This window comes from Pseudophryne corroboree, chromosome 4 (assembly GCF_028390025.1).
Source record: "Pseudophryne corroboree isolate aPseCor3 chromosome 4, aPseCor3.hap2, whole genome shotgun sequence".
In the NCBI taxonomy this organism is placed as follows: domain Eukaryota; kingdom Metazoa; phylum Chordata; class Amphibia; order Anura; family Myobatrachidae; genus Pseudophryne; species Pseudophryne corroboree.
The window spans coordinates 30,946,507-30,968,884 of NC_086447.1; the positions used below are offsets into that span (position 1 = coordinate 30,946,507).

A 22,378-nucleotide genomic window follows, 5' to 3' on the forward strand; every position below is an offset into this window, starting at 1 on the left:
CAACAACTATAAGTGCGAAAACAGCACATAAGGAAAAGGATGCATTGGCCGAGAATCGAACCCGGGTCAACTGCTTGGAAGGCAGCTATGCTCACCACTATACCACCAATGCTTGAGCTCTTTTCTAATTCATATAGTGGCCAATATGGAAATCACAACAACTGTTTGAAAGATATTTATAGCCTGCGCTGTAGCACCATTGGTGGAAGATATTCAAACAAAATTGGCAAATTGCATGACATTCACAATTCAAGATTTAGGCTCATCCATACTTAAGGTTTTTATGCACCAATGAACTTACATACAGTGGTATCAAAACTGAGAAAAGAAAAGACCTTCGATTTACTTGCATATGGCACCTCAGTGAACTTTGTAAAATGTATTTACAAATCTTTAATCAGGCAGTGGTGGAATCAAAAGTCATCTGCTAAGAAGGAATCATGATTTCTACAAAGATTTTAACATTTTCTATGGACCTTGTCATCTGAGCATATCTTAAGCAACAACTATAAGTGCGAAAACAGCACATAAGGAAAAGGATGCATTGGCCGGGAATCGAACCCGGGACAACTGCTTGGAAGGCAGCTATGCTCACCACTATACCACCAATGCTTGAGCACTTTTCAAATGCATATAGTGGCCAATATGGAAATCACAACAACTGTTTGAAAGATTTTTATAGCCTGCGCTGTAGCACCATTGGTGGTAGATATTCAAACAAAATTGGCAAATTGCATGACATTCACAATTCAAGATTTAGGCTCATCCATACTCAAGGTTTTTATGCACCATTGAACTGATATACAGTGGTATCAAAACTGAGAAAAGAAAAGACCTTTGATGTACTTGCATATGGCACCTCAGTGAACTTTGTAAAATGTGTTTACAAATCTTTAATCATGCAGTGGTGGAATCAAAAGTCATCTGCTAAGAAGGAATCATGATTTCTACAAAGATTTTAACATTTTCTATGGACCTTGTCATCTGAGCATATCTTAAGCAACAACTATAAGTGCGAAAACAGCACATAAGGAAAAGGATGCATTGGCCGGGAATCGAACCCGAGTCAATTGCTTGGAAGGCAGCTATGCTCACCACTATACCACCAATGCTTGAGCCCTTTTTCGATGCATATAGTGGCCAATATGGAAATCACAACAACTGTTTGAAAGATATTTATAGCCTGCGCTGTAGCACCATTCGTGGAAGATATTCAAACAAAATTGGCAAATTGCATGACATTCACAATTCAAGATTTAGGCTCATCCATACTTAAGGTTTTTATGCACCATTGAACTGATATACAGTGGTATCAAAACTGAGAAAAGAAAAGACCTTTGATGTACTTGCATATGGCACCTCAGTGAACTTTGTAAAATGTGTTTACAAATCTTTAATCATGCAGTGGTGGAATCAAAAGTCATCTGCTAAGAAGGAATCATGATTTCTACAAAGATTTTAACATTTTCTATGGACCTTGTCATCTGAGCATATCTTAAGCAACAACTATAAGTGCGAAAACAGCACATAAGGAAAAGGATGCATTGGCCGGGAATCGAACCCAGGTCAACTGCTTGGAAGGCAGCTATGCTCACCACTATACCACCAATGCTTGAGCTCTTTTTGAATGCTTATAGTGGCCAATATGGAAATCACAACAACTGTTTGAAAGATATTTATAGCCTGCGCTGTAGCACCATTGGTGGAAGATATTCAAACAAAATTGGCAAATTGCATGACATTCACAATTCAAGATTTAGGCTCATCCATACTTAAGGTTTTTATGCACCAATGAACTTACATACAGTGGTATCAAAACTGAGAAAAGAAAAGACCTTCGATTTACTTGCATATGGCACCTCAGTGAACTTTGTAAAATGTATTTACAAATCTTTAATCAGGCAGTGGTGGAATCAAAAGTCATCTGCTAAGAAGGAATCATGATTTCTACAAAGATTTTAAAATTTTCTATGGACCTTGTCATCTGAGCATATCTTAAGCAACAACTATAAGTGCGAAAACAGCACATAAGGAAAAGGATGCATTGGCCGGGAATCGAACCCGGGTCAACAGCTTGGAAGGCAGCTATGCTCACCACTATACCACCAATGCTTGAGCTCTTTTTAAATGCATATAGTGGCCAATATGGAAATCACAACAACTGTTTGAAAGATATTTATAGCCTGCGCTGTAGCACCATTGGTGGAAGATATTCAAACAAAATTGGCAAATTGCATGACATTCACAATTCAAGATTTAGGCTCATCTATACTTAAGGTTTTTATGCACCATTGAACTGATATACAGTGGTATCAAAACTGAGAAAAGAAAAGACCTTCGATTTACTTGCATATGGCACCTCAGTGAACTTTGTAAAATGTATTTACAAATCTTTAATCAGGCAGTGGTGGAATCAAAAGTCATCTGCTAAGAAGGAATCATGATTTCTACAAAGATTTTAACATTTTCTATGGACCTTGTCATCTGAGCATATCTTAAGCAACAACTATAAGTGCGAAAACAGCACATAAGGAAAAGGATGCATTGGCCGAGAATCGAACCCGGGTCAACTGCTTGGAAGGCAGCTATGCTCACCACTATACCACCAATGCTTGAGCTCTTTTCTAATGCATATAGTGGCCAATATGGAAATCACAACAACTGTTTGAAAGATATTTATAGCCTGCGCTGTAGCACCATTGGTGGAAGATATTCAAACAAAATTGGCAAATTGCATGACATTCACAATTCAAGATTTAGGCTCATCCATACTTAAGGTTTTTATGCACCAATGAACTTACATACAGTGGTATCAAAACTGAGAAAAGAAAAGACCTTCGATTTACTTGCATATGGCACCTCAGTGAACTTTGTAAAATGTATTTACAAATCTTTAATCAGGCAGTGGTGGAATCAAAAGTCATCTGCTAAGAAGGAATCATGATTTCTACAAAGATTTTAACATTTTCTATGGACCTTGTCATCTGAGCATATCTTAAGCAACAACTATAAGTGCGAAAACAGCACATAAGGAAAAGGATGCATTGGCCGGGAATAGAACCCGGGTCATCTGCTTGGAAGGCAGCTATGCTCACCACTATACCACCAATGCTTGAGCACTTTTCAAATGCATATAGTGGCCAATATGGAAATCACAACAACTGTTTGAAAGATTTTTATAGCCTGCGCTGTAGCACCATTGGTGGTAGATATTCAAACAAAATTGGCAAATTGCATGACATTCACAATTCAAGATTTAGGCTCATCCATACTTAAGGTTTTTATGCACCATTGAACTGATATACAGTGGTATCAAAACTGAGAAAAGAAAAGACCTTTGATGTACTTGCATATGGCACCTCAGTGAACTTTGTAAAATGTGTTTACAAATCTTTAATCATGCAGTGGTGGAATCAAAAGTCATCTGCTAAGAAGGAATCATGATTTCTACAAAGATTTTAACATTTTCTATGGACCTTGTCATCTGAGCATATCTTAAGCAACAACTATAAGTGCGAAAACAGCACATAAGGAAAAGGATGCATTGGCCGGGAATCGAACCCGAGTCAATTGCTTGGAAGGCAGCTATGCTCACCACTGTACCACCAATGCTTGAGCCCTTTATCGATGCATATAGTGGCCAATATGGAAATCACAACAACTGTTTGAAAGATATTTATAGCCTGCGCTGTAGCACCATTCGTGGAAGATATTCAAACAAAATTGGCAAATTGCATGACATTCACAATTCAAGATTTAGGCTCATCCATACTTAAGGTTTTTATGCACCATTGAACTGATATACAGTGGTATAAAAACTGAGAATAGAAAAGACCTTCGTTTTACTTGCATATGGCACCTCAGTGAACTTTGTAAAATGTATTTACAAATCTTTAATCAGGCAGTGGTGGAATCAAAAGTCATCTGCTAAGAAGTAATCATGATTTCTACAAAGATTTTAACATTTTCTATGGACCTTGTCATCTGAGCATATCTTAAGCAAAAACTATAAGTGCGAAAACAGCACATAAGGAAAAGGATGCATTGGCCGGGAATCGAACCCTGGTCAACTGCTTGGAAGGCAGCCATGCTCACCACTATACCACCAATGCTTGAGCACTTTTTAAATGCATATAGTGGCCAATATGGAAATCACAACAACTGTTTGAAAGATTTTTATAGCCTGCGCTGTAGCACCATTGGTGGTAGATATTCAAACAAAATTGGCAAATTGCATGACATTCACAATTCAAGATTTAGGCTCATCCATACTCAAGGTTTTTATGCACCATTGAACTGATATACAGTGGTATCAAAACTGAGAAAAGAAAAGACCTTTGATGTACTTGCATATGGCACCTCAGTGAACTTTGTAAAATGTGTTTACAAATCTTTAATCATGCAGTGGTGGAATCAAAAGTCATCTGCTAAGAAGGAATCATGATTTCTACAAAGATTTTAACATTTTCTATGGACCTTGTCATCTGAGCATATCTTAAGCAACAACTATAAGTGCGAAAACAGCACATAAGGAAAAGGATGCATTGGCCGGGAATCGAACCCGAGTCAATTGCTTGGAAGGCAGCTATGCTCACCACTATACCACCAATGCTTGAGCCCTTTTTCGATGCATATAGTGGCCAATATGGAAATCACAACAACTGTTTGAAAGATATTTATAGCCTGCGCTGTAGCACCATTCGTGGAAGATATTCAAACAAAATTGGCAAATTGCATGACATTCACAATTCAAGATTTAGGCTCATCCATACTTAAGGTTTTTATGCACCATTGAACTGATATACAGTGGTATCAAAACTGAGAAAAGAAAAGACCTTTGATGTACTTGCATATGGCACCTCAGTGAACTTTGTAAAATGTGTTTACAAATCTTTAATCATGCAGTGGTGGAATCAAAAGTCATCTGCTAAGAAGGAATCATGATTTCTACAAAAATTTTAACATTTTCTATGGACCTTGTCATCTGAGCATATCTTAAGCAACAACTATAAGTGCGAAAACAGCACATAAGGAAAAGGATGCATTGGCCGGGAATCGAACCCAGGTCAACTGCTTGGAAGGCAGCTATGCTCACCACTATACCACCAATGCTTGAGCTCTTTTTGAATGCTTATAGTGGCCAATATGGAAATCACAACAACTGTTTGAAAGATATTTATAGCCTGCGCTGTAGCACCATTGGTGGAAGATATTCAAACAAAATTGGCAAATTGCATGACATTCACAATTCAAGATTTAGGCTCATCCATACTTAAGGTTTTTATGCACCAATGAACTTACATACAGTGGTATCAAAACTGAGAAAAGAAAAGACCTTCGATTTACTTGCATATGGCACCTCAGTGAACTTTGTAAAATGTATTTACAAATCTTTAATCAGGCAGTGGTGGAATCAAAAGTCATCTGCTAAGAAGGAATCATGATTTCTACAAAGATTTTAAAATTTTCTATGGACCTTGTCATCTGAGCATATCTTAAGCAACAACTATAAGTGCGAAAACAGCACATAAGGAAAAGGATGCATTGGCCGGGAATCGAACCCGGGTCAACAGCTTGGAAGGCAGCTATGCTCACCACTATACCACCAATGCTTGAGCTCTTTTTAAATGCATATAGTGGCCAATATGGAAATCACAACTGTTTGAAAGATATTTATAGCCTGCGCTGTAGCACCATTGGTGGAAGATATTCAAACAAAATTGGCAAATTGCATGACATTCACAATTCAAGATTTAGGCTCATCTATACTTAAGGTTTTTATGCACCATTGAACTGATATACAGTGGTATCAAAACTGAGAAAAGAAAAGACCTTCGATTTACTTGCATATGGCACCTCAGTGAACTTTGTAAAATGTATTTACAAATCTTTAATCAGGCAGTGGTGGAATCAAAAGTCATCTGCTAAGAAGGAATCATGATTTCTACAAAGATTTTAACATTTTCTATGGACCTTGTCATCTGAGCATATCTTAAGCAACAACTATAAGTGCGAAAACAGCACATAAGGAAAAGGATGCATTGGCCGAGAATCGAACCCGGGTCAACTGCTTGGAAGGCAGCTATGCTCACCACTATACCACCAATGCTTGAGCTCTTTTCTAATGCATATAGTGGCCAATATGGAAATCACAACAACTGTTTGAAAGATATTTATAGCCTGCGCTGTAGCACCATTGGTGGAAGATATTCAAACAAAATTGGCAAATTGCATGACATTCACAATTCAAGATTTAGGCTCATCCATACTTAAGGTTTTTATGCACCAATGAACTTACATACAGTGGTATCAAAACTGAGAAAAGAAAAGACCTTCGATTTACTTGCATATGGCACCTCAGTGAACTTTGTAAAATGTATTTACAAATCTTTAATCAGGCAGTGGTGGAATCAAAAGTCATCTGCTAAGAAGGAATCATGATTTCTACAAAGATTTTAACATTTTCTATGGACCTTGTCATCTGAGCATATCTTAAGCAACAACTATAAGTGCGAAAACAGCACATAAGGAAAAGGATGCATTGGCCGGGAATAGAACCCGGGTCATCTGCTTGGAAGGCAGCTATGCTCACCACTATACCACCAATGCTTGAGCACTTTTCAAATGCATATAGTGGCCAATATGGAAATCACAACAACTGTTTGAAAGATTTTTATAGCCTGCGCTGTAGCACCATTGGTGGTAGATATTCAAACAAAATTGGCAAATTGCATGACATTCACAATTCAAGATTTAGGCTCATCCATACTTAAGGTTTTTATGCACCATTGAACTGATATACAGTGGTATCAAAACTGAGAAAAGAAAAGACCTTTGATGTACTTGCATATGGCACCTCAGTGAACTTTGTAAAATGTGTTTACAAATCTTTAATCATGCAGTGGTGGAATCAAAAGTCATCTGCTAAGAAGGAATCATGATTTCTACAAAGATTTTAACATTTTCTATGGACCTTGTCATCTGAGCATATCTTAAGCAACAACTATAAGTGCGAAAACAGCACATAAGGAAAAGGATGCATTGGCCGGGAATCGAACCTGAGTCAATTGCTTGGAAGGCAGCTATGCTCACCACTATACCACCAATGCTTGAGCCCTTTATCGATGCATATAGTGGCCAATATGGAAATCACAACAACTGTTTGAAAGATATTTATAGCCTGCGCTGTAGCACCATTCGTGGAAGATATTCAAACAAAATTGGCAAATTGCATGACATTCACAATTCAAGATTTAGGCTCATCCATACTTAAGGTTTTTATGCACCATTGAACTGATATACAGTGGTATAAAAACTGAGAATAGAAAAGACCTTCGTTTTACTTGCATATGGCACCTCAGTGAACTTTGTAAAATGTATTTACAAATCTTTAATCATGCAGTGGTGGAATCAAAAGTCATCTGCTAAGAAGGAATCATGATTTCTACAAAGATTTTAACATTTTCTATGGACCTTGTCATCTGAGCATATCTTAAGCAACAACTATAAGTGCGAAAACAGCACATAAGGAAAAGGATGCATTGGCCGGGAATCGAACCCGGGTCAACTGCTTGGAAGGCAGCTATGCTCACCACTATACCACCAATGCTTGAGCTCTTTTTGAATGCTTATAGTGGCCAATATGGAAATCACAACAACTGTTTGAAAGATATTTATAGCCTGCGCTGTAGCACCATTGGTGGAAGATATTCAAACAAAATTGGCAAATTGCATGACATTCACAATTCAAGATTTAGGCTCATCCATACTTAAGGTTTTTATGCACCAATGAACTGACATACAGTGGTATCAAAACTGAGAAAAGAAAAGACCTTCGATTTACTTGCATATGGCACCTCAGTGAACTTTGTAAAATGTATTTACAAATCTTTAATCATGCAGTGGTGGAATCAAAAGTCATCTGCTAAGAAGGAATCATGATTTCTACAAAGATTTTAAAATTTTCTATGGACCTTGTCATCTGAGCATATCTTAAGCAACAACTATAAGTGCGAAAACAGCACATAAGGAAAAGGATGCATTGGCCGGGAATCGAACCCGGGTCAACTGCTTGGAAGGCAGCTATGCTCACCACTATACCACCAATGCTTGAGCTCTTTTTGAATGCTTATAGTGGCCAATATGGAAATCACAACAACTGTTTGAAAGATATTTATAGCCTGCGCTGTAGCACCATTGGTGGAAGATATTCAAACAAAATTGGCAAATTGCATGACATTCACAATTCAAGATTTAGGCTCATCCATACTTAAGGTTTTTATGCACCAATGAACTTACATACAGTGGTATCAAAACTGAGAAAAGAAAAGACCTTCGATTTACTTGCATATGGCACCTCAGTGAACTTTGTAAAATGTATTTACAAATCTTTAATCAGGCAGTGGTGGAATCAAAAGTCATCTGCTAAGAAGGAATCATGATTTCTACAAAGATTTTAAAATTTTCTATGGACCTTGTCATCTGAGCATATCTTAAGCAACAACTATAAGTGCGAAAACAGCACATAAGGAAAAGGATGCATTGGCCGGGAATCGAACCCGGGTCAACAGCTTGGAAGGCAGCTATGCTCACCACTATACCACCAATGCTTGAGCTCTTTTTGAAGGCATATAGTGGCCAATATGGAAATCACAACAACTGTTTGAAAGATATTTATAGCCTGCGCTGTAGCACCATTGGTGGAAGATATTCAAACAAAATTGGCAAATTGCATGACATTCACAATTCAAGATTTAGGCTCATCTATACTTAAGGTTTTTATGCACCATTGAACTGATATACAGTGGTATCAAAACTGAGAAAAGAAAAGACCTTCGATTTACTTGCATATGGCACCTCAGTGAACTTTGTAAAATGTATTTACAAATCTTTAATCAGGCAGTGGTGGAATCAAAAGTCATCTGCTAAGAAGGAATCATGATTTCTACAAAGATTTTAACATTTTCTATGGACCTTGTCATCTGAGCATATCTTAAGCAACAACTATAAGTGCGAAAACAGCACATAAGGAAAAGGATGCATTGGCCGAGAATCGAACCCGGGTCAACTGCTTGGAAGGCAGCTATGCTCACCACTATACCACCAATGCTTGAGCTCTTTTCTAATGCATATAGTGGCCAATATGGAAATCACAACAACTGTTTGAAAGATATTTATAGCCTGCGCTGTAGCACCATTGGTGGAAGATATTCAAACAAAATTGGCAAATTGCATGACATTCACAATTCAAGATTTAGGCTCATCCATACTTAAGGTTTTTATGCACCAATGAACTTACATACAGTGGTATCAAAACTGAGAAAAGAAAAGACCTTCGATTTACTTGCATATGGCACCTCAGTGAACTTTGTAAAATGTATTTACAAATCTTTAATCAGGCAGTGGTGGAATCAAAAGTCATCTGCTAAGAAGGAATCATGATTTCTACAAAGATTTTAACATTTTCTATGGACCTTGTCATCTGAGCATATCTTAAGCAACAACTATAAGTGCGAAAACAGCACATAAGGAAAAGGATGCATTGGCCGGGAATCGAACCCGGGACAACTGCTTGGAAGGCAGCTATGCTCACCACTATACCACCAATGCTTGAGCACTTTTCAAATGCATATAGTGGCCAATATGGAAATCACAACAACTGTTTGAAAGATTTTTATAGCCTGCGCTGTAGCACCATTGGTGGTAGATATTCAAACAAAATTGGCAAATTGCATGACATTCACAATTCAAGATTTAGGCTCATCCATACTCAAGGTTTTTATGCACCATTGAACTGATATACAGTGGTATCAAAACTGAGAAAAGAAAAGACCTTTGATGTACTTGCATATGGCACCTCAGTGAACTTTGTAAAATGTGTTTACAAATCTTTAATCATGCAGTGGTGGAATCAAAAGTCATCTGCTAAGAAGGAATCATGATTTCTACAAAGATTTTAACATTTTCTATGGACCTTGTCATCTGAGCATATCTTAAGCAACAACTATAAGTGCGAAAACAGCACATAAGGAAAAGGATGCATTGGCCGGGAATCGAACCCGAGTCAATTGCTTGGAAGGCAGCTATGCTCACCACTATACCACCAATGCTTGAGCCCTTTTTCGATGCATATAGTGGCCAATATGGAAATCACAACAACTGTTTGAAAGATATTTATAGCCTGCGCTGTAGCACCATTCGTGGAAGATATTCAAACAAAATTGGCAAATTGCATGACATTCACAATTCAAGATTTAGGCTCATCCATACTTAAGGTTTTTATGCACCATTGAACTGATATACAGTGGTATCAAAACTGAGAAAAGAAAAGACCTTTGATGTACTTGCATATGGCACCTCAGTGAACTTTGTAAAATGTGTTTACAAATCTTTAATCATGCAGTGGTGGAATCAAAAGTCATCTGCTAAGAAGGAATCATGATTTCTACAAAGATTTTAACATTTTCTATGGACCTTGTCATCTGAGCATATCTTAAGCAACAACTATAAGTGCGAAAACAGCACATAAGGAAAAGGATGCATTGGCCGGGAATCGAACCCAGGTCAACTGCTTGGAAGGCAGCTATGCTCACCACTATACCACCAATGCTTGAGCTCTTTTTGAATGCTTATAGTGGCCAATATGGAAATCACAACAACTGTTTGAAAGATATTTATAGCCTGCGCTGTAGCACCATTGGTGGAAGATATTCAAACAAAATTGGCAAATTGCATGACATTCACAATTCAAGATTTAGGCTCATCCATACTTAAGGTTTTTATGCACCAATGAACTTACATACAGTGGTATCAAAACTGAGAAAAGAAAAGACCTTCGATTTACTTGCATATGGCACCTCAGTGAACTTTGTAAAATGTATTTACAAATCTTTAATCAGGCAGTGGTGGAATCAAAAGTCATCTGCTAAGAAGGAATCATGATTTCTACAAAGATTTTAAAATTTTCTATGGACCTTGTCATCTGAGCATATCTTAAGCAACAACTATAAGTGCGAAAACAGCACATAAGGAAAAGGATGCATTGGCCGGGAATCGAACCCGGGTCAACAGCTTGAAAGCAGCTATGCTCACCACTATACCACCAATGCTTGAGCTCTTTTTAAATGCATATAGTGGCCAATATGGAAATCACAACAACTGTTTGAAAGATATTTATAGCCTGCGCTGTAGCACCATTGGTGGAAGATATTCAAACAAAATTGGCAAATTGCATGACATTCACAATTCAAGATTTAGGCTCATCTATACTTAAGGTTTTTATGCACCATTGAACTGATATACAGTGGTATCAAAACTGAGAAAAGAAAAGACCTTCGATTTACTTGCATATGGCACCTCAGTGAACTTTGTAAAATGTATTTACAAATCTTTAATCAGGCAGTGGTGGAATCAAAAGTCATCTGCTAAGAAGGAATCATGATTTCTACAAAGATTTTAACATTTTCTATGGACCTTGTCATCTGAGCATATCTTAAGCAACAACTATAAGTGCGAAAACAGCACATAAGGAAAAGGATGCATTGGCCGAGAATCGAACCCGGGTCAACTGCTTGGAAGGCAGCTATGCTCACCACTATACCACCAATGCTTGAGCTCTTTTCTAATGCATATAGTGGCCAATATGGAAATCACAACAACTGTTTGAAAGATATTTATAGCCTGCGCTGTAGCACCATTGGTGGAAGATATTCAAACAAAATTGGCAAATTGCATGACATTCACAATTCAAGATTTAGGCTCATCCATACTTAAGGTTTTTATGCACCAATGAACTTACATACAGTGGTATCAAAACTGAGAAAAGAAAAGACCTTCGATTTACTTGCATATGGCACCTCAGTGAACTTTGTAAAATGTATTTACAAATCTTTAATCAGGCAGTGGTGGAATCAAAAGTCATCTGCTAAGAAGGAATCATGATTTCTACAAAGATTTTAACATTTTCTATGGACCTTGTCATCTGAGCATATCTTAAGCAACAACTATAAGTGCGAAAACAGCACATAAGGAAAAGGATGCATTGGCCGGGAATAGAACCCGGGTCATCTGCTTGGAAGGCAGCTATGCTCACCACTATACCACCAATGCTTGAGCACTTTTCAAATGCATATAGTGGCCAATATGGAAATCACAACAACTGTTTGAAAGATTTTTATAGCCTGCGCTGTAGCACCATTGGTGGTAGATATTCAAACAAAATTGGCAAATTGCATGACATTCACAATTCAAGATTTAGGCTCATCCATACTTAAGGTTTTTATGCACCATTGAACTGATATACAGTGGTATCAAAACTGAGAAAAGAAAAGACCTTTGATGTACTTGCATATGGCACCTCAGTGAACTTTGTAAAATGTGTTTACAAATCTTTAATCATGCAGTGGTGGAATCAAAAGTCATCTGCTAAGAAGGAATCATGATTTCTACAAAGATTTTAACATTTTCTATGGACCTTGTCATCTGAGCATATCTTAAGCAACAACTATAAGTGCGAAAACAGCACATAAGGAAAAGGATGCATTGGCCGGGAATCGAACCCGAGTCAATTGCTTGGAAGGCAGCTATGCTCACCACTATACCACCAATGCTTGAGCCCTTTATCGATGCATATAGTGGCCAATATGGAAATCACAACAACTGTTTGAAAGATATTTATAGCCTGCGCTGTAGCACCATTCGTGGAAGATATTCAAACAAAATTGGCAAATTGCATGACATTCACAATTCAAGATTTAGGCTCATCCATACTTAAGGTTTTTATGCACCATTGAACTGATATACAGTGGTATAAAAACTGAGAATAGAAAAGACCTTCGTTTTACTTGCATATGGCACCTCAGTGAACTTTGTAAAATGTATTTACAAATCTTTAATCAGGCAGTGGTGGAATCAAAAGTCATCTGCTAAGAATTAATCATGATTTCTACAAAGATTTTAACATTTTCTATGGACCTTGTCATCTGAGCATATCTTAAGCAACAACTATAAGTGCGAAAACAGCACATAAGGAAAAGGATGCATTGGCCGGGAATCGAACCCTGGTCAACTGATTGGAAGGCAGCCATGCTCACCACTATACCACCAATGCTTGAGCACTTTTTAAATGCATATAGTGGCCAATATGGAAATCACAACAACTGTTTGAAAGATTTTTATAGCCTGCGCTGTAGCACCATTGGTGGTAGATATTCAAACAAAATTGGCAAATTGCATGACATTCACAATTCAAGATTTAGGCTCATCCATACTTAAGGTTTTTATGCACCATTGAACTGATATACAGTGGTATCAAAACTGAGAAAAGAAAAGACCTTTGATGTACTTGCATATGGCACCTCAGTGAACTTTGTAAAATGTGTTTACAAATCTTTAATCATGCAGTGGTGGAATCAAAAGTCATCTGCTAAGAAGGAATCATGATTTCTACAAAGATTTTAACATTTTCTATGGACCTTGTCATCTGAGCATATCTTAAGCAACAACTATAAGTGCGAAAACAGCACATAAGGAAAAGGATGCATTGGCCGGTAATTGAACCCGGGTCAACTGCTTGGAAGGCAGCTATGCTCACCACTATACCACCAATGCTTGAGCTCTTTTTGCATGCTTATAGTGGCCAATATGGAAATCACAACAACTGTTTGAAAGATATTTATAGCCTGCGCTGTAGCACCATTGGTGGAAGATATTCAAACAAAATTGGCAAATTGCATGACATTCACAATTCAAGATTTAGGCTCATCCATACTTAAGGTTTTTATGCACCAATGAACTTACATACAGTGGTATCAAAACTGAGAAAAGAAAAGACCTTCGATTTACTTGCATATGGCACCTCAGTGAACTTTGTAAAATGTATTTACAAATCTTTAATCAGGCAGTGGTGGAATCAAAAGTCATCTGCTAAGAAGGAATCATGATTTCTACAAAGATTTTAAAATTTTCTATGGACCTTGTCATCTGAGCATATCTTAAGCAGCAACTATAAGTGCGAAAACAGCACATAAGGAAAAGGATGCTTTGGCCGGGAATCGAACCCAGGTCAACAGCTTGGAAGGCAGCTATGCTCACCACTATACCACCAATGCTTCAGCTCTTTTTGAATGCATATAGTGGCCAATATGGAAATCACAACAACTGTTTGAAAGATATTTATAGCCTGCGCTGTAGCACCATTGGTGGAAGATATTCAAACAAAATTGGCAAATTGCATGACATTCACAATTCAAGATTTAGGCTCATCTATACTTAAGGTTTTTATGCACCATTGAACTGATATACAGTGGTATCAAAACTGAGAAAAGAAAAGACCTTCGATTTACTTGCATATGGCACCTCAGTGAACTTTGTAAAATGTATTTACAAATCTTTAATCAGGCAGTGGTGGAATCAAAAGTCATCTGCTAAGAAGGAATCATGATTTCTACAAAGATTTTAACATTTTCTATGGACCTTGTCATCTGAGCATATCTTAAGCAACAACTATAAGTGCGAAAACAGCACATAAGGAAAAGGATACATTGGCTGAGAATCGAACCCGGGTCAACTGCTTGGAAGGCAGCTATGCTCACCACTATACCACCAATGCTTGAGCTCTTTTCTAATGCATATAGTGGCCAATATGGAAATCACAACAACTGTTTGAAAGATATTTATAGCCTGCGCTGTAGCACCATTGGTGGAAGATATTCAAACAAAATTGGCAAATTGCATGACATTCACAATTCAAGATTTAGGCTCATCCATACTTAAGGTTTTTATGCACCAATGAACTTACATACAGTGGTATCAAAACTGAGAAAAGAAAAGACCTTCGATTTACTTGCATATGGCACCTCAGTGAACTTTGTAAAATGTATTTACAAATCTTTAATCAGGCAGTGGTGGAATCAAAAGTCATCTGCTAAGAAGAAATCATGATTTCTACAAAGATTTTAACATTTTCTATGGACCTTGTCATCTGAGCATATCTTAAGCAACAACTATAAGTGCGAAAACAGCACATAAGGAAAAGGATGCATTGGCCAGGAATCGAACCCGGGTCAACTGCTTGGAAGGCAGCTATGCTCACCACTATACCACCAATGCTTGATCTCTTTTCGAATGCATATAGTGGCCAATATGGAAATCACAACAACTGTTTGAAAGATATTTATAGCCTGCGCTGTAGCACCATTGGTGGAAGATATTCAAACAAAATTGGCAAATTGCATGACATTCACAATTCAAGATTTAGGCTCATCCATACTTAAGGTTTTTATGCACCAATGAACTTACATACAGTGGTATCAAAACTAAGAAAAGAAAAGACCTTCGATTTACTTGCATATGGCACCTCAGTGAACTTTGTAAAATGTATTTACAAATCTTTAATCAGGCAGTGGTGGAATCAAAAGTCATCTGCTAAGAAGGAATCATGATTTCTACAAAGATTTTAACATTTTCTATGGACCTTGTCATCTGAGCATATCTTAAGCAACAACTATAAGTGCGAAAACAGCACATAAGGAAAAGGATGCATTGGCCGGGAATCGAACCCAGGTCAACTGCTTAGAAGGTAGCTATGCTCATCACTATACCACCAATGCTTGAGCACTTTTCAAATGCATATAGTGGCCAATATGGAAATCACAACAACTGTTTGAAAGATATTTATAGCCTGCGCTGTAGCACCATTGGTGGAAGATATTCAAACAAAATTGGCAAATTGCATGACATTCACAATTCAAGATTTAGGCTCATCCATACTTAAGGTTTTTATGCACCATTGAACTGACATACAGTGGTATCAAAACTGAGAAAAGACCTTCAATTTACTTGCATATGGCACCTCAGTGAACTGAGTAAAATGTATTTACAAATCTTTAATCAGGCAGTGGTGGAATCAAAAGTCATCTGCTGAGAATGAATCATGATTTCTACAAAGATTTTAACATTTTCTATGGACCTTGTCATCTGAGCATATCTTAAGCAACAACTATAAGTGCGAAAACAGCACATAAGGAAAAGGATGCATTGGCCGGGAATCGAACCCGGGTCAACAGCTTGGAAGGCAGCTATGCTCATCACTATACCACCAATGCTTGAGCTCTTTTCGAATGCATATAGTGGCCAATATGGAAATCACAACAACTGTTTGAAAGATATTTATAGCCTGCGCTGTAGCACCATTGGTGGAAGATATTCAAACAAAATTGGCAAATTGCATGACATTCACAATTCAAGATTTAGGCTCATCCATACTTAAGGTTTTTATGCACCAATGAACTTACATACAGTGGTATCAAAACTGAGAAAAGAAAAGACCTTCGATTTACTTGCATATGGCACCTCAGTGAACTTTGTAAAATGTATTTACAAATCTTTAATCAGGCAGTGGTGGAATCAAAAGTCATCTGCTAAGAAGGAATCATGATTTCTACAAAGATTTTAACATTTTCTATGGACCTTGTCATCTGAGCTTATCTTAAGCAACAACTATAAGTGCGAAAACAGCACATAAGGAAAAGGATGCATTGGCCGGGAATCGAACCCGGGTCAACTGCTTGGAAGGCAGCTATGCGCACCACTATACCACCAATGCTGGATAACTTTTCAAATGCATATAGTGGCCAATATGGAAATCACAACAACTGTTTGAAAGATTTTTATAGCCTGCGCTGTAGCACCATTGGTGGTAGATATTCAAACAAAATTGGCAAATTGCATGACATTCACAATTCAAGATTTAGGCTCATCCATACTTAAGGTTTTTATGCACCATTGAACTGATATACAGTGGTATCAAAACTGAGAAAAGAAAAGACCTTTGATGTACTTGCATATGGCACCTCAGTGAACTTTGTAAAATGTGTATACAAATCTTTAATCATGCAGTGGTGGAATCAAAAGTCATCTGCTAAGAAGGAATCATGATTTCTACAAAGATTTTAACATTTTCTATGGACCTTGTCATCTGAGCATATCTTAAGCAACAACTATAAGTGCGAAAACAGCACATAAGGAAAAGGATGCATTGGCTGGGAATCGAACCCGGGTCAACTGCTTGGAAGGCAGCTATGCTCACCACTATACCACCAATGCTTGAGCTCTTTTCGAATGCATATAGTGGCCAATATGGAAATCACAACAACTGTTTGAAAGATTTTTATAGCCTGCGCTGTAGCACCATTGGTGGTAGATATTCAAACAAAATTGGCAAATTGCATGACATTCACAATTCAAGATTTAGGCTCATCCATACTTAAGGTTTTTATGCACCATTGAACTGATATACAGTGGTATCAAAACTGAGAAAAGAAAAGACCTTTGATGTACTTGCATATGGCACCTCAGTGAACTTTGTAAAATGTGTTTACAAATCTTTAATCATGCAGTGGTGGAATCAAAAGTCATCTGCTAAGAAGGAATCATGATTTCTACAAAGATTTTAACATTTTCTATGGACCTTGTCATCTGAGCATATCTTAAGCAACAAATATAAGTGCGAAAACAGCACATAAGGAAAAGGATGCATTGGCCGGGAATCGAACCCGGGTCAACTGCTTGGAAGGCAGTTATGCTCACCACTATACCACCAATGCTTGAGCTCTTTTCGAATGCATATAGTGTCCAATATGGAAATCACAACAACTGTTTGAAAGATATTTATAGCCTGCGCTGTAGCACCATTGGTGGAAGATATTCAAACAAAATTGGCAAATTGCATGACATTCACAATTCAAGATTTAGGCTCATCCATACTTAAGGTTTTTATGCACCATTGAACTGATATACAGTGGTATCAAAACTGAGAAAAGAAAAGACCTTTGATTTACTTGCATATGGCACCTCAGTGAACTTTGTAAAATGTATTTACAAATCTTTAATCAGGAAGTGGTGGAATCAATAGTCATCTGCTAAGAAGGAATCATGATTTCTACAAAGATTTTAACATTTTCTATGGACCTTGTCATCTGAGCATATCTTAAGCAACAACTATAAGTGCGAAAACAGCACATAAGGAAAAGGATGCATTGGCCAGGAATCGAACCCGGGTCAACTGCTTGAAAGGCAGCTATGCTCACCACTATACCACCAATGCTTGAGCTCTTTTCGATTGCATATAGTGGCCAATATGGAAATCACAACAACTGTTTGAAAGATATTTATAGCCTGCGCTGTAGCACCATTGGTGGAAGATATTCAAACAAAATTGGCAAATTGCATGACATTCACAATTCAAGATTTAGGCTCATCCATACTTAAGGTTTTTATGCACTATTGAACTGACATACAGTGGTATCAAAACTGAGAAAAGACCTTCAATTTACTTGCATATGGCACCTCAGTGAACTGAGTAAAATGTATTTACAAATCTTTAATCAGGCAGTGGTGGAATCAAAAGTCATCTGCTGAGAATGAATCATGATTTCTACAAAGATTTTAACATTTTCTATGGACCTTGTCATCTGAGCATATCTTAAGCAACAACTATAAGTGCGAAAACAGCACATAAGGAAAAGGATGCATTGGCCGGGAATCGAACCCGGGTCAACAGCTTGGAAGGCAGCTATGCTCATCACTATACCACCAATGCTTGAGCTCTTTTCGAATGCATATAGTGGCCAATATGGAAATCACAACAACTGTTTGAAAGATATTTATAGCCTGCGCTGTAGCACCATTGGTGGAAGATATTCAAACAAAATTGGCAAATTGCATGACATTCACAATTCAAGATTTAGGCTCATCCATACTTAAGGTTTTTATGCACCAATGAACTTACATACAGTGGTATCAAAACTGAGAAAAGAAAAGACCTTCGATTTACTTGCATATGGCACCTCAGTGAACTTTGTAAAATGTATTTACAAATCTTTAATCAGGCAGTGGTGGAATCAAAAGTCATCTGCTAAGAAGGAATCATGATTTCTACAAAGATTTTAACATTTTCTATGGACCTTGTCATCTGAGCTTATCTTAAGCAACAACTATAAGTGCGAAAACAGCACATAAGGAAAAGGATGCATTGGCCGGGAATCGAACCCGGGTCAACTGCTTGGAAGGCAGCTATGCGCACCACTATACCACCAATGCTGGATAACTTTTCAAATGCATATAGTGGCCAATATGGAAATCACAACAACTGTTTGAAAGATTTTTATAGCCTGCGCTGTAGCACCATTGGTGGTAGATATTCAAACAAAATTGGCAAATTGCATGACATTCACAATTCAAGATTTAGGCTCATCCATACTTAAGGTTTTTATGCACCATTGAACTGATATACAGTGGTATCAAAACTGAGAAAAGAAAAGACCTTTGATGTACTTGCATATGGCACCTCAGTGAACTTTGTAAAATGTGTATACAAATCTTTAATCATGCAGTGGTGGAATCAAAAGTCATCTGCTAAGAAGGAATCATGATTTCTACAAAGATTTTAACATTTTCTATGGACCTTGTCATCTGAGCATATCTTAAGCAACAACTATAAGTGCGAAAACAGCACATAAGGAAAAGGATGCATTGGCTGGGAATCGAACCCGGGTCAACTGCTTGGAAGGCAGCTATGCTCACCACTATACCACCAATGCTTGAGCTCTTTTCGAATGCATATAGTGGCCAATATGGAAATCACAACAACTGTTTGAAAGATTTTTATAGCCTGCGCTGTAGCACCATTGGTGGTAGATATTCAAACAAAATTGGCAAATTGCATGACATTCACAATTCAAGATTTAGGCTCATCCATACTTAAGGTTTTTATGCACCATTGAACTGATATACAGTGGTATCAAAACTGAGAAAAGAAAAGACCTTTGATGTACTTGCATATGGCACCTCAGTGAACTTTGTAAAATGTGTTTACAAATCTTTAATCATGCAGTGGTGGAATCAAAAGTCATCTGCTAAGAAGGAATCATGATTTCTACAAAGATTTTAACATTTTCTATGGACCTTGTCATCTGAGCATATCTTAAGCAACAAATATAAGTGCGAAAACAGCACATAAGGAAAAGGATGCATTGGCCGGGAATCGAACCCGGGTCAACTGCTTGGAAGGCAGTTATGCTCACCACTATACCACCAATGCTTGAGCTCTTTTCGAATGCATATAGTGGCCAATATGGAAATCACAACAACTGTTTGAAAGATATTTATAGCCTGCGCTGTAGCACCATTGGTGGAAGATATTCAAACAAAATTGGCAAATTGCATGACATTCACAATTCAAGATTTAGGCTCATCCATACTTAAGGTTTTTATGCACCATTGAACTGATATACAGTGGTATCAAAACTGAGAAAAGAAAAGACCTTTGATTTACTTGCATATGGCACCTCAGTGAACTTTGTAAAATGTATTTACAAATCTTTAATCAGGAAGTGGTGGAATCAATAGTCATCTGCTAAGAAGGAATCATGATTTCTACAAAGATTTTAACATTTTCTATGGACCTTGTCATCTGAGCATATCTTAAGCAACAACTATAAGTGCGAAAACAGCACATAAGGAAAAGGATGCATTGGCCAGGAATCGAACCCGGGTCAACTGCTTGAAAGGCAGCTATGCTCACCACTATACCACCAATGCTTGAGCTCTTTTTGATTGCATATAGTGGCCAATATGGAAATCACAACAACTGTTTGAAAGATATTTATAGCCTGCGCTGTAGCACCATTGGTGGAAGATATTCAAACAAAATTGGCAAATTGCATGACATTCACAATTCAAGATTTAGGCTCATCCATACTTAAGGTTTTTATGCACCATTGAACTGACATACAGTGGTATCAAAACTGAGAAAAGAAAAGACCTTCGATTTACTTGCATATGGCACCTCAGTGAACTTTGTAAAATGTATTTACAAATCTTTAATCAGGCAGTGGTGGAATCAAAAGTCATCTGCTAAGAAGGAATCATGATTTCTACAAAGATTTTAACATTTTCTATGGACCTTGTCATCTGAGCATATCTTAAGCAACAACTATAAGTGCGAAAACAGCACATAAGGAAAAGGATGCATTGGCCGGGAATCGAACCCGAGTCAACTGCTTGGAAGGCAGCTATGCTCACCACTATACCACCAATGCTTGAGCTCTTTTCGAATGCATATAGTGGCCAATATGGAAATCACAACAACTGTTTGAAAGATATTTATAGCTTGCGCTGTAGCACCATTGGTGGAAGATATTCAAACAAAATTGGCAAATTGCATGACATTCACAATTCAAGATTTAGGCTCATCTATACTTAAGGTTTTTATGCACCATTGAACTGATATACAGTGGTATAAAAACTGAGAATAGAAAAGACCTTCGTTTTACTTGCATATGGCACCTCAGTGAACTGTGTAAAATGTATTTACAAATCTTTAATCAGGCAGTGGTGGAATCAAAAGTCATCTGCTAAGAAGGAATCATGATTTCTACAAAGATTTTAACATTTTCTATGGACCTTGTCATCTGAGCATATCTTAAGCAACAACTATAAGTGTGAAAACAGCACATAAGGAAAAGGATGCATTGGCCGGGAATCAAACCCGGGTCAACTGCTTGGAAGGCAGCTATGCTCACCACTATACCACCAATGCTTGAGCACTTTTTCAATGCATATAGTGGCCAATATGGAAATCACAACAACTGTTTGAAAGATATTTATAGCCTGCGCTGTAGCACCATTGGTGGAAGATATTCAAACAAAATTGGCAAATTGCATGACATTCACAATTCAAGATTTAGGCTCATCCATACATAAGGTTTTTATGCACCATTGAACTGATATACAGTGGTATCAAAACTGAGAAAAGAAAAGACCTTTGATGTACTTGCATATGGCACCTCAGTGAACTTTGTAAAATGTGTATACAAATCTTTAATCATGCAGTGGTGGAATCAAAAGTCATCTGCTAAGAAGGAATCATGATTTCTACAAAGATTTTAACATTTTCTATGGACCTTGTCATCTGAGCATATCTTAAGCAACAACTATAAGTGCGAAAACAGCACATAAGGAAAAGGATGCATTGGCCGAGAATCGAACCCGGGTCAACTGCTTGGAAGGCAGCTATGCTCACCACTATACCACCAATGCTTGAGCTCTTTTCGAATGCATATAGTGGCCAATATGGAAATCACAACTGTTTGAAAGATATTTATAGCCTGCGCTGTAGCACCATTGGTGGAAGATATTCAAACAAAATTGGCAAATTGCATGACATTCACAATTCAAGATTTAGGCTCATCCATACTTAAGGTTTTTATGCACCAATGAACTTACATACAGTGGTATCAAAACTGAGAAAAGAAAAGACCTTCGATTTACTTGCATATGGCACCTCAGTGAACTTTGTAAAATGTATTTACAAATCTTT

The 22,378-nt window shown here is 37.6% G+C and overlaps 31 non-coding genes across 31 annotated transcripts; all 31 read right to left on the bottom strand.

Moving 5' to 3' along the window:
• Positions 1 to 40: 40 nt before the first annotated feature.
• Positions 41 to 112, bottom strand: TRNAG-UCC (transfer RNA glycine (anticodon UCC)). The gene has a single exon. It is a non-coding gene; the product is annotated as a tRNA-Gly (tRNA).
• Positions 113 to 540: 428 nt separating this feature from the next.
• Positions 541 to 612, bottom strand: TRNAG-UCC (transfer RNA glycine (anticodon UCC)). Its single transcript has one exon. It is a non-coding gene; the product is annotated as a tRNA-Gly (tRNA).
• Positions 613 to 1,540: 928 nt separating this feature from the next.
• TRNAG-UCC (transfer RNA glycine (anticodon UCC)) lies at positions 1,541 to 1,612 on the bottom strand. Its single transcript has one exon. It is a non-coding gene; the product is annotated as a tRNA-Gly (tRNA).
• A 428-nt stretch (positions 1,613 to 2,040) lies between these two features.
• Positions 2,041 to 2,112, bottom strand: TRNAG-UCC (transfer RNA glycine (anticodon UCC)). Its single transcript has one exon. It is a non-coding gene; the product is annotated as a tRNA-Gly (tRNA).
• A 428-nt stretch (positions 2,113 to 2,540) lies between these two features.
• TRNAG-UCC (transfer RNA glycine (anticodon UCC)) lies at positions 2,541 to 2,612 on the bottom strand. The gene has a single exon. It is a non-coding gene; the product is annotated as a tRNA-Gly (tRNA).
• A 928-nt stretch (positions 2,613 to 3,540) lies between these two features.
• On the bottom strand, positions 3,541 to 3,612 carry TRNAG-UCC (transfer RNA glycine (anticodon UCC)). Its single transcript has one exon. It is a non-coding gene; the product is annotated as a tRNA-Gly (tRNA).
• A 428-nt stretch (positions 3,613 to 4,040) lies between these two features.
• TRNAG-UCC (transfer RNA glycine (anticodon UCC)) lies at positions 4,041 to 4,112 on the bottom strand. The gene has a single exon. It is a non-coding gene; the product is annotated as a tRNA-Gly (tRNA).
• Positions 4,113 to 5,040: 928 nt separating this feature from the next.
• On the bottom strand, positions 5,041 to 5,112 carry TRNAG-UCC (transfer RNA glycine (anticodon UCC)). The gene has a single exon. It is a non-coding gene; the product is annotated as a tRNA-Gly (tRNA).
• Positions 5,113 to 5,540: 428 nt separating this feature from the next.
• TRNAG-UCC (transfer RNA glycine (anticodon UCC)) lies at positions 5,541 to 5,612 on the bottom strand. Its single transcript has one exon. It is a non-coding gene; the product is annotated as a tRNA-Gly (tRNA).
• Positions 5,613 to 6,037: 425 nt separating this feature from the next.
• Positions 6,038 to 6,109, bottom strand: TRNAG-UCC (transfer RNA glycine (anticodon UCC)). The gene has a single exon. It is a non-coding gene; the product is annotated as a tRNA-Gly (tRNA).
• Positions 6,110 to 7,537: 1,428 nt separating this feature from the next.
• TRNAG-UCC (transfer RNA glycine (anticodon UCC)) lies at positions 7,538 to 7,609 on the bottom strand. The gene has a single exon. It is a non-coding gene; the product is annotated as a tRNA-Gly (tRNA).
• Positions 7,610 to 8,037: 428 nt separating this feature from the next.
• Positions 8,038 to 8,109, bottom strand: TRNAG-UCC (transfer RNA glycine (anticodon UCC)). The gene has a single exon. It is a non-coding gene; the product is annotated as a tRNA-Gly (tRNA).
• Positions 8,110 to 8,537: 428 nt separating this feature from the next.
• TRNAG-UCC (transfer RNA glycine (anticodon UCC)) lies at positions 8,538 to 8,609 on the bottom strand. Its single transcript has one exon. It is a non-coding gene; the product is annotated as a tRNA-Gly (tRNA).
• Positions 8,610 to 9,037: 428 nt separating this feature from the next.
• TRNAG-UCC (transfer RNA glycine (anticodon UCC)) lies at positions 9,038 to 9,109 on the bottom strand. The gene has a single exon. It is a non-coding gene; the product is annotated as a tRNA-Gly (tRNA).
• Positions 9,110 to 9,537: 428 nt separating this feature from the next.
• Positions 9,538 to 9,609, bottom strand: TRNAG-UCC (transfer RNA glycine (anticodon UCC)). Its single transcript has one exon. It is a non-coding gene; the product is annotated as a tRNA-Gly (tRNA).
• A 928-nt stretch (positions 9,610 to 10,537) lies between these two features.
• TRNAG-UCC (transfer RNA glycine (anticodon UCC)) lies at positions 10,538 to 10,609 on the bottom strand. Its single transcript has one exon. It is a non-coding gene; the product is annotated as a tRNA-Gly (tRNA).
• Positions 10,610 to 11,536: 927 nt separating this feature from the next.
• Positions 11,537 to 11,608, bottom strand: TRNAG-UCC (transfer RNA glycine (anticodon UCC)). Its single transcript has one exon. It is a non-coding gene; the product is annotated as a tRNA-Gly (tRNA).
• A 1,928-nt stretch (positions 11,609 to 13,536) lies between these two features.
• On the bottom strand, positions 13,537 to 13,608 carry TRNAG-UCC (transfer RNA glycine (anticodon UCC)). Its single transcript has one exon. It is a non-coding gene; the product is annotated as a tRNA-Gly (tRNA).
• A 1,428-nt stretch (positions 13,609 to 15,036) lies between these two features.
• TRNAG-UCC (transfer RNA glycine (anticodon UCC)) lies at positions 15,037 to 15,108 on the bottom strand. Its single transcript has one exon. It is a non-coding gene; the product is annotated as a tRNA-Gly (tRNA).
• Positions 15,109 to 15,536: 428 nt separating this feature from the next.
• TRNAR-UCU (transfer RNA arginine (anticodon UCU)) lies at positions 15,537 to 15,608 on the bottom strand. The gene has a single exon. It is a non-coding gene; the product is annotated as a tRNA-Arg (tRNA).
• A 923-nt stretch (positions 15,609 to 16,531) lies between these two features.
• On the bottom strand, positions 16,532 to 16,603 carry TRNAG-UCC (transfer RNA glycine (anticodon UCC)). The gene has a single exon. It is a non-coding gene; the product is annotated as a tRNA-Gly (tRNA).
• Positions 16,604 to 17,031: 428 nt separating this feature from the next.
• Positions 17,032 to 17,103, bottom strand: TRNAG-UCC (transfer RNA glycine (anticodon UCC)). Its single transcript has one exon. It is a non-coding gene; the product is annotated as a tRNA-Gly (tRNA).
• A 428-nt stretch (positions 17,104 to 17,531) lies between these two features.
• TRNAG-UCC (transfer RNA glycine (anticodon UCC)) lies at positions 17,532 to 17,603 on the bottom strand. The gene has a single exon. It is a non-coding gene; the product is annotated as a tRNA-Gly (tRNA).
• A 428-nt stretch (positions 17,604 to 18,031) lies between these two features.
• On the bottom strand, positions 18,032 to 18,103 carry TRNAE-UUC (transfer RNA glutamic acid (anticodon UUC)). The gene has a single exon. It is a non-coding gene; the product is annotated as a tRNA-Glu (tRNA).
• Positions 18,104 to 19,026: 923 nt separating this feature from the next.
• TRNAG-UCC (transfer RNA glycine (anticodon UCC)) lies at positions 19,027 to 19,098 on the bottom strand. The gene has a single exon. It is a non-coding gene; the product is annotated as a tRNA-Gly (tRNA).
• Positions 19,099 to 19,526: 428 nt separating this feature from the next.
• TRNAG-UCC (transfer RNA glycine (anticodon UCC)) lies at positions 19,527 to 19,598 on the bottom strand. The gene has a single exon. It is a non-coding gene; the product is annotated as a tRNA-Gly (tRNA).
• A 428-nt stretch (positions 19,599 to 20,026) lies between these two features.
• Positions 20,027 to 20,098, bottom strand: TRNAG-UCC (transfer RNA glycine (anticodon UCC)). Its single transcript has one exon. It is a non-coding gene; the product is annotated as a tRNA-Gly (tRNA).
• Positions 20,099 to 20,526: 428 nt separating this feature from the next.
• TRNAE-UUC (transfer RNA glutamic acid (anticodon UUC)) lies at positions 20,527 to 20,598 on the bottom strand. Its single transcript has one exon. It is a non-coding gene; the product is annotated as a tRNA-Glu (tRNA).
• A 428-nt stretch (positions 20,599 to 21,026) lies between these two features.
• TRNAG-UCC (transfer RNA glycine (anticodon UCC)) lies at positions 21,027 to 21,098 on the bottom strand. The gene has a single exon. It is a non-coding gene; the product is annotated as a tRNA-Gly (tRNA).
• Positions 21,099 to 21,526: 428 nt separating this feature from the next.
• TRNAG-UCC (transfer RNA glycine (anticodon UCC)) lies at positions 21,527 to 21,598 on the bottom strand. Its single transcript has one exon. It is a non-coding gene; the product is annotated as a tRNA-Gly (tRNA).
• Positions 21,599 to 22,026: 428 nt separating this feature from the next.
• TRNAG-UCC (transfer RNA glycine (anticodon UCC)) lies at positions 22,027 to 22,098 on the bottom strand. The gene has a single exon. It is a non-coding gene; the product is annotated as a tRNA-Gly (tRNA).
• Positions 22,099 to 22,378: the final 280 nt, after the last annotated feature.